This window comes from Neofelis nebulosa, chromosome 5, assembly GCF_028018385.1.
Source record: "Neofelis nebulosa isolate mNeoNeb1 chromosome 5, mNeoNeb1.pri, whole genome shotgun sequence".
Taxonomy (NCBI): domain Eukaryota; kingdom Metazoa; phylum Chordata; class Mammalia; order Carnivora; family Felidae; genus Neofelis; species Neofelis nebulosa.
This window is the reverse complement of record NC_080786.1, coordinates 50,007,137-50,020,647: the sequence shown is the minus strand read 5'-3', so window position 1 is coordinate 50,020,647 and position 13,511 is coordinate 50,007,137. Positions and strand designations below refer to the sequence as shown.

At 42.3% G+C, this 13,511-nt stretch overlaps 1 protein-coding gene and 1 long non-coding RNA gene across 3 annotated transcripts in view; one reads left to right on the top strand and one right to left on the bottom strand.

Annotated features, from left to right (window-relative positions):
- Window positions 1–11,442: 11,442 nt before the first annotated feature.
- LOC131512060 (uncharacterized) lies at window positions 11,443–12,987 on the bottom strand. Of its 2 annotated transcripts, XR_009261902.1 has the most exons (3): window positions 12,876–12,987; window positions 12,440–12,750; window positions 11,443–11,726 (listed from the first exon to the last, which is right to left on the bottom strand). It is a non-coding gene; the product is annotated as an uncharacterized LOC131512060 (long non-coding RNA). The 2 variants fall into 2 exon arrangements; XR_009261903.1 differs by having other exon boundaries at window positions 11,443–12,750.
- Window positions 12,988–13,062: 75 nt separating this feature from the next.
- The window catches only part of PLCH1 (phospholipase C eta 1), a 219,298-nt gene continuing 218,849 nt past the window's right edge, over window positions 13,063–13,511 (top strand). Inside the window, exon 1 of the mRNA XM_058730291.1 lies at window positions 13,063–13,235. The gene's annotated coding sequence lies outside the window, so the exon portion shown is untranslated. The remainder of the gene's footprint in view (window positions 13,236–13,511) is intronic.

Sequence of the window (13,511 nt, the reverse complement as noted above, 5' to 3'; positions counted from 1 at the left end):
AAGAACATGAATTTGCTTGTGGAAAGTGACTGGGCTTACTCACTCCACTCATGGGTGTGTGTTGTGGGGAGTATTAGCAAGTCGGCTTCAGTCCTGCCGCTTTCCATGGTGTCAGTTCCACTTGCAGGAAACTCATGTATTCTTAAACCAAGTGATGGGAATGTGGGCCACTCCCTCTCTCTTGCTTCCCTTTTTATCATGCTTCGTTCTGCTTGTCTCAGGTAAATGAGGTGCTAGAAGGCTGTGTAGCTTTGCAAATATCAGAAAAGAGATAATCACTATTTCCTAACATAGTGGAAACAGGATATATGGCACTTTCAGTCTTGTCGAAAAGGAAGTAAAGTGCTCATGTCAAATCTTCCTCTGTGTGAACAGGAGAGGGAAGAGGTGGTTGCTGCCCCACGAATTCTAACTGTCCAACTCTTATTTATTCCAAAACCTCTTACACCTTTTGGTCCTGAAACCTTCTAAATCAGCTTGATCTTTCCCAGCACTGGGAAAGCCTGGGAAATCTGCTGCCTGAAATGCCATTTTTAAAAAACTTGACTTAAAAATAGGGCCACGGACCTCAACAGTTCTGCTGTCTCTTACTTAATGCCTGCTTTCTCACGTCACTCTGAGTGTAGTAAAGCTCCCGGTCAGTACCTCACACCAACCTGGAACACTTGCAAAACCTGCTTAGGAGAATTAACCACATCTGAGGTAGATAATATCTTCTGTGTTTCTCCAGCATCATTTGGTTCCTCACCAAAGTGAAGTTTGGGGGGAGAGGAAAAATAATTTTCCCTCTACTCTTCTAGGTTCTTGGCTGAGACACATCTGTAATAAAAAGACAGATTAACAGAAGAAAATCAAACAGAAGTTTAATAACATGTATACCTCCTGTATACCTGGGGACACCAAGGAAAACTGAGTAACTCCCCCAGATGGCCCAAGCCATCACCTTAAATAGTATCTCCAGCTAAGATGTTGGGGGATGGCGAGGCCAGTTAGGAGAGGTTACCCTGAAAAGCATAGTAAACAAGAGTAAGGTTGTTATACAGATTTAAATTCATGCCTTCTCCACTGGTAAATTTCTAGGCATTTAGAGTCAGATTTAGTTTCCTTGGTACAGAGAGAGACACCTTGACAAATGGAGATTTTCCTTATAAATGTAAATTGTTCTTACAAAAGATTAACTTTTACTTAGCTTTCAGAGCTTCTCTTATGTCTGCAGTTTCTTAAAAATAACCCTCTGAAGATAATCCGTATGCCAAAGAAGAATTTTTTGGGATGGTGCATTTTGCTTCCCTACATTTGCATCTTTGAGATTTGAATCCCTCCTTTTGCTGCCAAGGGGCATATTGTTGACACAGTTTGTCGCAAATCCAGCAGTTGTATATGGCACTGATTTGAACCCAGTGACTCTAACGAGAAACAACACTATTCAAGAAACCAAAAAACAGCAGCACTTCAGAATTTCAGGGCCCCAACGAATGATTATTACTTAAGCCACCATTAAGAGGGATGGCAGATACACTAAGGAGCTCATTTGCTGCTGGGATAGCTGGGGTGGTACTGGTTTTCAGGCTCGTTTTTGTGGTGAGGGGAGGAAAAAGTTTTCCTCCACCTTCTTTGGGTCGCTGGCTGAGTCTGAAAATTAAACTGACAAAGACAGATTAACAGGAGAAAGGTATGCAAATTTATTCAACATAAGTTTTAAGTAACAGGAGAAACAGACCTCCAGCTATTGGGAGGACACTTCTCTGATGACGATGAGGATGATTTTATGAGCAGTTTCAGGGAAAAAGGGCAAGGGAGGGAGATCAGAATGACCTTCCTGCTCCTGCTGTTTTCGGACTCCTTCAACTTAAAATGTTCACTCTGCCAAGGTGCCACATTTGGGATAGTGTGTCCTCAATCTCTGGGTTTGGAGCTTCTCTAACGCCATTACCAATGCAACTCTTTCAGTGAAGGCAAGTCACAGGAAGAAAGCAATGCAAATTTATAAAAAGACTGAAGAAAAGGGGAACCTGGGTGGCTCACTTGCTTAAGCATCTGAATTTGGCTCAGGTCATGATCTCACATTTCCTGAGTTCGAGCCCTGCATCAGGTTCTGTGCTGTCAGCATGGAGCCTGCTTTGGATCCTCTGTCCCCCTCTTTTTGCCCCTCCCCGCTCATGCTGTCTCTCTCTCTCTCTCTCAAAAATACATAACCATTAAAAAAGACTGTGGACTCCTGGGTGGCTTGGTCAGCTGGGCAGCCAACTTTGGCTCAGGTCATGATCTCATGGTTCATGAGTTTGAGCCCTGCATTGGGCTCTGTGCTGAAAGCTCAGAGCCGGAGCCTGTTTCAGATTCTGTGTCTTCGTCTCTCTCTGCCCCTCCCCTGTTTGCACTCTGTCTCTTGCTGTCTCAAAAAATGAATAAATGTTAAACAATTTTTTTTAATATTCAGCTATTGGGTCTTAAAAAAAAAAGACTGAAGAAAATTTAAAATGCAAGATTAAAAATTAAGGTATACTTTTTTCTTATTCTTTTAATTTTTTTAAGTTTGTTTCATTCATTTTGAGAGAGAGAGAGAGAGAGAGTAAGGGAGGGGCAGAGAGAGAGGGAGAGAGTGAGAATCCCAGGCCGGCTCCATGCTGTCAGAGCAGAGCCTGACTCTGGACTCAAACTCAAGAACTACAAGATAACGACCTGAGTCAAAGTCAAGAATCAGAGGCTTGGGGCGCCTGGGTGGCTCAGTTGGTTAAGCGGCCGACTTTGGCTCAGGTCATGATTTCGCGGTCCGTGAGTTCGAGCCCCGCGTCGGGCTCTGTGCTGACAGCTCAGAGCCTGGAGCCTGTTTCAGATTCTGTGTCTCCCTCTCTCTGACCCTCCCCCATTCATGCTGTGTCTCTCTCTGTCTCAAAAATAAATAAACGTTAAAAAAAAAAAGAAGAATCAGAGGCTTAACTGACTGTGAGCCATCCAGGTTCCCCTAAAAATTAAAATATTAAGAACAGGGGCACTTGGTGGGCTCAGTCAATAAAGGATGTGGCTCTTGATCTCAGGGTCATGAGCTCAAGTCCCATGTTGGACATAGAACTTATTTTTTAAAAAAATTAATTAAAAATTATTTAAAATATCAAGAACAGAACTTTAAAAGTGAAACAGTAAAAAAGCTTTAAAATGAACCAACTATACTTTTATTTCAAGATGGCCATGGAGTGCATTCATTTAACTTCCATTCAAATTACATTAAAATATCAAATAGGAAATAGAAAAAGATGGTATAAATGATAGAAAACAGGGGAAGATGCCGTTAATTAGCTAGATATTTTGAAGTTTTGCAAACTCTGATGAAGTGGAATTGGATTGAGATAGGATTCTAGGGTTTAGTATTCTTCAGGAAAGATGGTGTTCATCTAGGAATCAAGTCCATGCCCTAGTTTAGGATCTCTGAGTAATATGAATTCCTTTTGTTCAGGTCCAGAGTAATTCCTCATGATCTGGAAGTATAAGGCCAAATGTCAATGCACCCAATACATAGGGAATGTAGGATGTGGAGGGAAAATGGGATGTCAGTAGATCATAGCATGTTACTTACTCAGCTGGACAGGGAAAATGATGACTCCCAGTCCTGCAGTGTGTGAATTTCTTGGTCAGTCAATCTGGATGCTCCAGTTCTGCTCTCCAGAAGATTGCCCTTATACTCCACAGTCTCTTCAAAGGATCTTCCTTTAGGGAGGATTCACCCTTTGGGGACTGGAGGACTGGACAACTTTAGAGGGCCTTTTTTGTTCATGTGGGTTCATGGTTAAAGGGTTGAGCAATCACAGGCCTTTTTTTTTTTTTCTCCCAGAGGCTTATTCCTATATGGCTTTTTTTTTTTTTTTTTTTTTTTTTTTTTTGGGACAGAGAGAGACAGAGCATGAACGGGGGAGGGGCAGAGAGAGAGGGAGACACAGAATCGGAAACAGGCTCCAGGCTCCGAGCCATCAGCCCAGAGCCTGACGCGGGGCTCGAAATCACGGACCGCGAGATCGTGACCTGGCTGAAGTCGGACGCTTAACCGACTGCGCCACCCAGGCGCCCCAGTATGGCTTTGATATCTATTAATTTGCTGGGCAGAAGGTGTGACTTGGGGTCCTCCTGACCACACTGCTTCTGTTCTGAGCACTACTGCCATGCTTTTTCATGGTTTTTGGTTTTTTTTTTACGATTTTTTTTTTTTTTTTTTTTTTTACAATGTTTTAAAGGTAATCTCTACATCCAACATGGGGCTTGAACGGACAACCCCAAGATCAAGAGTTGCATGCTCTACCAACTGAGCCAGCTAGGTGCCCCTCTTTTTCATTGTTACTAAAAAAAATTTTTTTAAAATATTTATTTATTATTGAGAGACAGAGAGACACAGAGTGTGAGCAGGGGAGGGGTAGAGAGAGGGGGAGACAGAATCTGAAGCAGGCTCCAGGCTTTGAGCTGTCAGCACAGGGCTTGATGCGGGGCTCGAACTCACAAACTGTGAGATCATGACCTGAGCAGAAGTCGGTTGCCTAACCAACTGAGCCACCCAGACGCCCCTCTTTTTCATTTTTAAAGGACATATTGGAGTAGTGTTTTTCAGCTGTAGGCCATGATCTATTAGTGAGATATGAAATCAATTTAATGAGTTGCCTCCAGCAATCTAAAAAGAAAGAACAAAAGAACTGAGCAGGAGCGCAGGGCTGGCTCAGTAGCAGAGCATGCAACTCTTGATCTTGGAGTCCTGTGTTCAAGCCTCATGTTGGGCTAAGAAAAACAGGACAGAGTAAAATATATCACAGTGCATTGCACATAGCAAAGAGAAGGGTTGTTTTGTTATTTTTTTGCATGTTGTAAATATTTGAATATGTGCACTGGCTTTGACGCGCAAAAAAATGCAGATCTCATTTTCTAGGACTTTTTTGAAGAAGCCTGATGAATAGATTTCCATAACTAAAGTGAGGACAACAAGTAATTGAGACACAAGCAGAGTTTTTAAACTTGATGTATTGGGATGATTCTATTTCCTGTTTTGGTTTTCGAAACATAGTTTATATATACTTTAGCAATGAAATTGAATAATTAGTGCCCTCTCCCGTTCTTCCACAACACTGAACACATATCTATTTTAGTGCTTGTGACATTATATTATAATTACCTGTCTTCTCTCTCTTCCAAAGGGGAATGGATCCTGCAACTCAAACCGTACCTTATTAAACTTTGGAGCATTTCTGCTTTCTCCACAGCATTTAGTCCAGTTTCTTGCTCATTGGGAATTTTACAAATATTTGTTAAATAAGGAATGAAATAATGAAGTAGACTGGGGTGCCTGGCTGACTTAGTAGAGCATGCGACTCTTTTTTAATTTATTTTTAAAGTTTATTTATTTTTGAGAGAGAGAGAAAGAGAACCAGTGGGGAGGGGCAGAGAGAGAGGGGACAGAGGATCCGAAGTGGGCTGACAGTAGAGAGCCTGACGCAGAGCTCAAACTCACAAACTGTGACATCATGACCTGAGCTAAAATCAAAAGTTGGACACTTAACTGTTTGAGCCAACCAGGCACCCCAGAGCGTGCAACTCTTGATCTCAGTGTTGTGAGTTTGAACCCCATGTTGGGTGTAGGGATTACTTTAAAAAAAAAATCTTAAAACAAAACAGTATGAAGTGAACCGTTTCTTTGTTGCCTACTCATCTTGACCAGAATCTATTTTTCCATTCTAATTTTCCTCTATACATCATATGATCCTACATTGTGAAGATTAATTTGCCTTCAGTGGTCTGAAAGAATATTTTAAAACTTGTCAAATTTGAAAACAATACTTATTTTGGGCAAATCAAGCGCCCTAAATACATATTTAGTGCAAATACTTAAATGAAACAAAAACTAACATGGCTTTTAAAATGCAGTTTTTCCTTTTACTATTTATGGAAAAACCTAAATGTTTGTCTTCTGGTTAAAAAAACAGGTGTTAATAATAAGAGAGGTCATACACCAGTAGGATTCCAAATAGTATAGAAATAGGAGAATTTTCCTTATGGTGTAAATTGCCTTCCCTCCTCCTCAGCTTTGAAAGCTTTAAGAAGTTGCGTTCTGGCTTACCAGTTCTCTTCATTTTCTCTTCGCCTTACAATTTGCTCATTTGCCTAAACTTTTGTTCAATGTCTATAAAAATGATTGCTGTATTAGATGACTGGTCCGCAACTGAATAGATTGTGAAGATACGTTTTTCTTTTTATTATATTATGGGATTCTACAGGAATTTTTAATGGTGGTATGGGAGGGGAAACCCAGTATATTCTGTAATGAAAATATGTGATATCCGAGTTTCAGTATTATTTTCTGGGCCCAAGAAAGTACTTCAATTATGTCTGTCCTGCCTAGCAGACACTGACTATCTTGAAAATTGTAGATACTGGCTCTGTGGGAGGTCTTTCTGGAAACAAAAGTCACAGAGCTGGGCTGGGAAGCTCTTAGGAGGAAGTCAAGGGGGCGCTGATACTATTGTCAAATATTCTCTAGAATACTTTATTCCCTGCCCCCCAACCACCAGGAGAAAACAGTGAAGTAAGTTGGAGAAAAACAGAAAATGGAATAAGTTCACTTTAATTAGCATCCTTCCTGCCTTTTAAAAAGTACTCTTTCTGGGGCTCCTGGCTGGCTCAGTCAGAAGAGCATGGGACTCTTGATCTTGGGGTTGTGAGTTTGAGCCCTATGTTGGGTGTAGAGATTATTAAAAAAAATAAATGAACTTTTAAAAAAAGTATTCACTTAAAAAAAAGTATTCATTCTATGCTGGGAACTGAGAGTCTCTTAAGAAGTATAACTGAGGTATAAGAAAATCTTAGTTGAATTGATGGATTTAACCTAGACAGACTCAATTCTGCTATTTTGTCTTCACCCAGCATTGAAGGCTGGATTATTTTGCCAAGGTATTCAAGTAGGGAACCTGGGATTCAGAATTCCGATATTTAGTCCAAGCTCTTTCCTGAGCTTGACAGTTTAACATGTGTCTTACTATTTGTAAGGTGAAAAGTGCATTTGCTTATAATATACTTTTAAAAACATTTTTGTTTTTGAGTAATCGCTACACCCAATGTGGGGCTTGAACCCACAGCCCTGAGATCAAGAGCCCTATGCTCCACTGATTGAGCCGGCCAGGTGCCCCTGCTTGTAATATTTTTGATGTTTTCATATAGAAAGGGGGAAACAATTACATAGGCTTGTGCTATAAAAATTACAAATCACCCATTTAAAAATTGAGCACTTACAGGGCTCCTGGGTGAGTCAGTCAGTTAAACGTCTGACTTTGGCTCAGGTCATGATTTCATTGCTTGTGAATTCGAGCCCCATGTCAGCTCTGCGCTGACACCTCAGAGCCTGGAGCCTGCTTCAGATTCTGTGTCTCCCTCTCTCTCTGCCCCTCCCCTGTTCACTCACACACACTCTCTTTCTCTCAAAATTAAACGTTAAAAAATTTTTTTTAAATGAAACACTTAAAAATGTTATTGTCTATTGGCAAGGAGTTTAGCCTTAATTTGTTTTCCTCTGTAGCCCAAATACATTTCAATGTGTAGACTTTGCTAATGTTTAAAAGCTTTAAATAGGTTGCAAGTAATACCAGTAATTTATTTATTAAGTAATCTTTACCCCCAGCGTGGGGCTCGAACTCACAACCCCAAGATCAAAAGTTATATGCTCCATCAACTGAACCAGGCAGGCACCCCTAAAAAATTGACTTTTTTTTTTAAGACTGTTTATTTATTTTGAGAGAGAGAGAGCATGAGCAAGGGAAGGGCAGAGAGAGAGAATCCTAAGCAGGCTCTGCACCTTCAGCAACAGAGCCCAGCGTGGGGCTTGAACTCACAAACCATGAGATCATGACCTGAGCAGAAACCAAGAGTTGGATGCTTAACCGGCTAAGCCACCCAGGCGCCCCAATAATTGAGATTTTTGAGAGGTTATTTTGTGCTAGACATTTTGCTAAGAGCTTCACATGTAGTAGTCTTATTTATTTATTTATTTATTTATTTATTTATTTATTTATTTGTAGTAGTCTTATTTAATTTAGTTATTTTGTAGGCACGCATTCCTTCCATTAACCAAGATCACAACAGGGCAAAATGTGTTAATTTATGAAACTAAGTATTCAGTGAATCTGTCACATTCCTGAATAGATAAAAGATTTTCATAATATTAATAATTGTTGAGAGTTGGGTGACCAACATGTAGGGCTTCATTGTACTATTCTACTTTTGTGTATGTATGAAAATTTCTGTGATAAAAAGTGAAAAGCACAAATACAAAGCCACTCTTCTCAAGGTCAGCCATCTTGCTTATTTATGTTCCTTTCTCTCCTTTTTCAGCTTAGCAAATGGGGATATATGCTTCATGAAGGGGTATATGCTTCATATGGGGATATATGCTTCATGTGGGAATATGTGCTTCATGTGTGGATATATGCTTCATGTGGGGATATATGCTTCTGTAGCTAGGGAGGGAAAGATTGGTGGCATTTATACTGCCCGTCCCCTCAGTTCTTCCTAATGGACACAGGAAGTTTCTTTACTCTTTTTTTTTTTAATGTCTGTCATACACATAGGAATCTATCAAAGGTGTTTATGGCTATCTTTGGTGGCAGATTCAGGAGGTGACACAGTAGGGGACCCTTGCTCTTTTTATCTGCCAGAACCCATTCCTACCCTCATTTGGAAAGAACAGCCCCCTTCCTATGGGGGACAAATCCTCCTGACTCCACATAGTTCTGGTGGGGCTGCTATTCAAGGTACCCCAACTCCTGGCTGTAGGGGTGGGTATATAATCAGAGACTGGCTATATATACACTCTACTTGTTGTTGACCACATTAATTGACCTATGGATGGACACGTGACCTGAACCAGGTCAATTAGGATCCTTGCCTACAATCTTTTCATTTTTCTTTCTTTCTTTTTTCTTTTTTTTTTTTAATTGACAGAGTGTGTGTGCGGCAGGGAGGGGCAGAGAGAGAGGGAGACGGAGAATCCTGTGCTGACAGTGCAGAGCCTGTCCCACGATCCGTGAGATCATGACCTAAGCTGAAAAGACACTCAACTGATTGAGCCACCTAGGCACCCCACTTTCTTACAATCTTATTTACAGATAGTAAAAGCAAAAAAAAAAAAAATCCTCTCTTTACCCTGGGAACACTAGCTGAGATGATTGAGACCTGGAGCTGTCTCTGGTAATGCTTTCTCTACCCACTGGCCTATAGAGGAAGCGCCTATGTAATAGGAAAGAGTAAGGTTGAAACATCGAGGGGTGCCTGGGTGGGTCAGTCAGTTAAGCATCCGACTTGGGCTCAGGTCATGATCTCACGGTTCGTGGGTTCGAGCCCCGTGTCAGGCTCTGTGCTGACAGCTCAGAGCCTGGAGCCTGCTTCAGATTCTGTGTCTCCCTCTCTCTCTGTCCCTTCCCGATTCGTGCTCTCTCTCACTCTCAAAAATAAACAAACATTAAACAAAGAAACATTGAGAAAAGCAGGGAGAGAAAAGGAAGGATCAAAAGTGAGAATATGAGAAAGAAATGATGAATTCTGATTTCCTGGATCCAGTCATTCCTGAAGCCTTTATCCTTGCCTCTTTTGTAAGGTGGGACTCACTACACTGGCTATTTTACTCAAGCTACTTCGAGTTGTGGTTTCATTATTTGTATTTAAAAGTAGGGCCGTTAGGAGAGCTACTGATCTGTACTTTAGGAGTACTATCTGAATTCCAGCTAAGAATTACCATCTAGCACAGTGCCTGGTACATGGCAAGTACTCAAGAAATGTGTTGGGAGAGATATGACTCCTCCTTAGTAATTGTCAAACTCTTTGGTTATTCTTGTGACTTTTTGGTGCATTGGTTAAAATAGGGATAATATTCATCTCCTTCACTTTCTTGCCTTATGGATATAACTTGCAGATTATTGCTGATTAAATTCGAGTATCTTAAATATGCCTGTTTTTGCAACTGAAAGCCACCCTTTTGGTACAGCTAGAAATATCTACTTCCAAAATAGAGATTCCTAGTGCAGTTTTCTAAGAAACCCTTTATGCGCAGCACAGCACAGCAGGCCCACCTCAAAGCACATCAATCATCTTACCAGCTATCAGGCACCTTTTACAGGATTTTCTGTGATCCTGTTGTCAGTGCACATTCTGTATCAAGGCAGAGGTGATATGTAGAAATCTGGCAGCTATTTAGAAGGGAGGCCAGACAGTGCTGTGCCAGTATAATTAATGAGAGTCATCGCTCTGGAAGCCAGAGGAGAGTGGGGGTGGGGAAGGATGTCTTTCACCAGTAAATGGCATTTAAGAAAAATCGGTGCTTTCATAGCCCTTTTACTGCACAGGGGAGGTTAAGTCAAAGGACTGCTGTAAAGGGCTTGGCTGAACTTGCAGTACAGATGGAGGTCCCCGTGTATGGGGAAGCAAGGAAGATTCAACTCCGGACTTTTCAGCGGGATTGATTTCAACCTTGAATTGAGCTACCAGCAGAAGCCCTTATATTTGGAAAAGGGGTAAATCCACACTAAAAGATTAGTGTTTAGGTGACCAAGAGACCATGCAAAAAAAGGTATTACTCAGATAGGACTTTTGTTTTACCTGCCCAAAGAAGTGTTAATCTAGATCCCATTTTTTCCCCCCATTTCTCTTGTACCCAGTGAAGGAAGGGGGTAGTATTTGTTTTGTTTTTCTATTGACCATTCTGTAACCATGGAAGGGTTTGTGTAACCTAGAGAGGCTGTTTACTACCCACTGTCTAATCCCTTTGTTATCATTCCCCCTGTCACCAGCAGGGAAAAATAGTTCTGTCTGGCTTCTAAACACTTAGCAATGTAACAATATTTTCTTGGTTTTAGTTAGTGATTTTTCTGATTAATGGTGTTAAAAAAAAAAAAGGACTCACAGGGAAAAGCTACATTAAAAGATTTATGGATATATCCATATGTCCTAAACACTTAAGACCATGATTAAGTATGATTCACACAATGGTAGGGAGGAGGGCCAGGAAATGGGGTTTTAGCTGTATCTGTAATGCTTTATTTAAAAAAAAGGTGTAAAGGAGCAGGAGTATTATATGGGTATTTGCCTTGATTTTAGTAGGTTTGAAACATTGCATAAAGAAATTTGAAGTTCTTGAAATTATGGAAATTAAAACTTTCAAAATAAAGACTGCATCACAAACAAATGCTCTTGTTTTGAAACTTGGTGTCTGAGCTTATTTTAACACCCATCTGTGGGTTTTCAGGTATGAGAAAGACAAACACAGGAGGTTTGGAGTGGATAACTTCCATGGTTGTGTGAAGGGTTGTCTTGGTGTGTGTGTGCACGCGCGTCTCTCATTCTCTCTTTTTGGACTTCCTGTTCACCATGGAGATTACCAGCAAAACAAATCTCTAAACAGCACATGTTTGCATGCAAAACAAGAAGCAATTTGGGGTTAGAAGAGTTACCTTACCTGTTTAATTTCTTATAAATTGAGGATTTTTGTATGGACATATTTAAAAAATTGGGAGGTTTCTTTCTTTGGAGCCAAACGACCTTATATGTGTTGTTCCAAATTGCATTTTTCCTGGTAGCCTGGCATGAAGAAATTCAAATGACTATTCCCGTGGCGTTTTTTTTGTTTTTTGGTTTTTTTTTTGAGAGTCCAAGATTGCTTTCAGGATAAAGTTTCTTCATGCCCATGGTGCTTTGCTGTGACATTGTAATTGCCTCTGTTGAATTGAATAATACAAATGGGTTGTTTCTATGGTATCGGCTAAGTGGGATGAAAAGGTGAAACCCTAGATCTTGCGCTGAGAGGTCACGGTGCTGCCACCCCCCACACTAACTGTCCGTCAAAGCGGACAGGCAGCCCGGCCCTTCTCTCCAAGCTGGAGCACTCAGTTGTAACTTCCTGAGCAAATTCACGCATGAAAAAGAAAATGACTTTAGTTTATGTTGTCACTAAGCCCAGAAAATCCCTGCCAACCCTATGCTGCCAGCTTTTCTAGGACCTTCTTATTGGTGGAGAATTTTAAACTGAAGGTGAGTGAGGAGCAGAGTCTAGAAGTCCCTCCCAGCCAGGCTTTGAACTAACAATAGGGCAGGTTGAATGAAGGCTGATAAATGCAAATCCTGGAATCCTGAGACTGGATCACCCCGTGACTGCCGAGGCTAGCGGTAGTCAGCTTTCCAGCAGCCGCACCAACCGAGTCAATCACCTTGTCTTTGCACTCAGTAGATTTCATCATTTGCATCACTATTTGAGTACCTACTGTGTGCAAACTTTCCTCCGCCCTGGCCAAGCTCTTACTGCCGGGTGGCCGCTGGAGTCTACCAGCCACTAAACTGATCGATTGAATAACTGTCCCGTTAACGTTTAGGAGAAACATCTGGAAGAACTGACGGTGGGAGGTGGGGGGAATAAAGGCAGGGGGTTACCTACACTCCCTCTTTCTCCGTCTTAGTTGCACTTTACTCAACGCAGATTTCCTTGGTTATAACAGCATACTAAATGCTATTTTCTTAGAATGGTAAGAGAAGGTGACATAAGATGGGCGGTTTGGGATTTTCTTTTAAGGTGTGGTTCTGACACTTTTTTACTTTGGTGCAAGCTGCAAACCGTTCCCATTCTGTTTCCTCGCTTCCAACTTTGTTTCTCCAAACTCCTTTATCCTACAACCACCGAGGCTCTTGGGAACACAGCCCCAAACTGAGAATCCAGGAGGTGTCCCTGGGTTTGGGAAACTTTGAAACCTACGGGTAAAAAAAAAAAAAAGACTTTATTCCCAGTGCTTCTGGCTCTTGCCCCCTGAGAGCCCCGTAAGGGCGCATGCGCCCGGGGGTAGGGGGCGGTCCAGGTCCAGCCCTCGACCCCTTACCCCCGGCCGGCTGGGGCCCTTGGAGGAGGTGGGAGCTCCAGTCCGCTCTCTCCAGCTCCAGTTCCTGATTTCCTCAGGAGCTGCGGGGCTGGGAGGGAGGGGGCTCCAGTGTAAGCGTAAGGATTTGAATGAGAAAGCAGGTTGTGGCGGCGGCGTCCCGCTCTCCCCAGCGCGTCTCAGGGTTTTTCTGTTGGCTGGTGGGGAGAAGTGCGCTTCTGGGGGGCTTTTCCGTCCCTCGACGGGGTTTTGGAGTTGAAAGTCACAGGGGCCCACAATTCACCACCCCAGCACTTTGGAGGTTGCTCCTGTGCCAAGGACTCCCAGGAATCCTTCAACTGCCGTACACTCAAAGTTGAGCAGGTCAGTGCTTTGGGGGGAGCTAGGCGGAAAGAGAACGAGGACTGGTACACCAGACCAGGTGTGCAAATGAGCAGGTGGCTCAAGTTCCTCTTCCCAGTCCCGGCCGGGACGCGCTCTTTAAGGGACTGTGTGAGTATTGTGCGTGGGGATCCCCCAAACCCCCAGCGCGAACTGGACCACGGCTAGTCCTGGAGGGGGTTGGTTGGGGGGCGTAATTCAGAAGACGTGGGTGTGCGTGTGCCCGCGCCAGAAATGACTTCTCGAGTCGCCCGTGGC